This window comes from Lolium perenne, chromosome 7 (assembly GCF_019359855.2).
Source record: "Lolium perenne isolate Kyuss_39 chromosome 7, Kyuss_2.0, whole genome shotgun sequence".
NCBI classification, from domain to species: domain Eukaryota; kingdom Viridiplantae; phylum Streptophyta; class Magnoliopsida; order Poales; family Poaceae; genus Lolium; species Lolium perenne.
In genome coordinates, this window is record NC_067250.2 from 188,076,611 (window position 1) to 188,078,353 (window position 1,743).

The following is a 1,743-nucleotide window of genomic DNA, read 5'->3' on the forward strand; positions in this document are numbered from 1 at the left end:
ATGGTTCTGTCAAAGAGAGAAAGAGCATGTATGCATGCGATGTATAGCTACATAGCTAGAGGAAAAACAAGCATATATGCATGCTTCCTATGGATGTCTAGCTAGCTTAAAAAAACATGTATGTATTCGTCGATGCTAGTGACAGGTGTTCGGTCTTACTTCGAACTTTTGGATGTTTAATTTTACAATATTGTATACGTTCAATATTTATGTAACCAAAGTATGAGTTTTGCACCGAAAGAACAAGCGAGATATTGCAATTGCTGATGATTTTTATTGCAATCATTGGCCATTAATTTTGTAAAAGATCCAGTCATTGTACTATTAGTTCTTGGTGATTATTGTTGGCTGTTTCTTTTTTTAGCAATCGTTAGTGATAATTTGTTGTAATCGTGTTGATTTTTGGTGCAAATGAATCTACAGATTTGTTGTGTTACCACTCTATTGTTGGATTACCTTTTTTGGAAAATATTGGAAATTGTAATTTGTTTGATTTATCCGTTAGTGATTTTTGTAATTACTAATTATTTCTTAAAATATTTGGTGATATTTTGCAAATTAATTGTTGTTAACATGGGTTTTGTCGTAATCGATCAGAATTTTTGTTGAAGTTGTTGGAAATTCATGTTGCATGTCCGACCGCATAAAAAATGTGGCTTAACCTCTTTTTTGTAACATTTTTTGTAAAATTTTGCGATAATTTTGTTGTAGTACTACGTACTTTTCGTACTTGAGATGATGCACGATGGCATATGTTCTATAAATATCCGAAAAGTTAGGGCCAAAGTAGTAACCTTTAGTTTGAGGGAAATGCAAAATTATGTTTTAGCTAATCGTGAATGTTGGATCCCGATCGTATGTCACAGAAATGAGCGACTTTGTTGCCTTCGATTGGTGATCGACGTATAGCACTGCCCATCATTTTTAGCTGATGGAAGTTTCCACGGATGACTTGAGCTAGGAATAAGTGTGGCATACTGAAGAACGGTAGGGGAGCCTGGAACTCCACTAACATTAAGAACTTCTCCTATCCGTGGAGTATGCAGAGTGGCACTGCCAATCTTGGACGACCCCCTTCAATTTTTAAGAGGGACTTTTGTAGTTCTCGGAAAAAAAAACATATTGCGACGGCTAGCGGCGCAAGCCGAGGGGGAGATACTGGGTGGAGTTGCATCTGCACTCTGGCGGTCTCTCCTCATCGAACCAAACCATGTTAGCAGGCATCCTCCCTTAAACTCCGCATGGCAGTTCTTTTCCCCCAGAAGTGAAAAAAGAAACGAGTTGATTAGCTCTCACATCGTTCTTCTCTTAGGGTTTCCCACCTCGTAGGCACCACTTCGAAGCCACATCCACTGGATCTAAGAAAAGACCATCAATGCTAGATCTAATCAAGGTTAGCAGCAATGTCCTTCCGATCTTCCATCCTTCCTCTAGTTCTATGCATCGGGTCTACCTTCCTTCCCATCTTAGGAAAGTTAATTAACTGATCCAACATGTCCATCACTATATATGTAATGTGCCTACTATTTTCAGTTTAACCATTTTTAAAACATGTGCCCAGGTCACTGTCTTCACTTAAAAGAAGTAGAGTTCATCTTCATGTTCCCAGCTAAGTTGTCTCACGTCATTTAAACTATGTACATATTTTGTACTGCAAATTTCTCATCACGAAAATGAGAATTGCAAATGAAAACATGAAAAAAAATATGGTTTCCATCACATGTTATTTTGTTGTGAATTTAA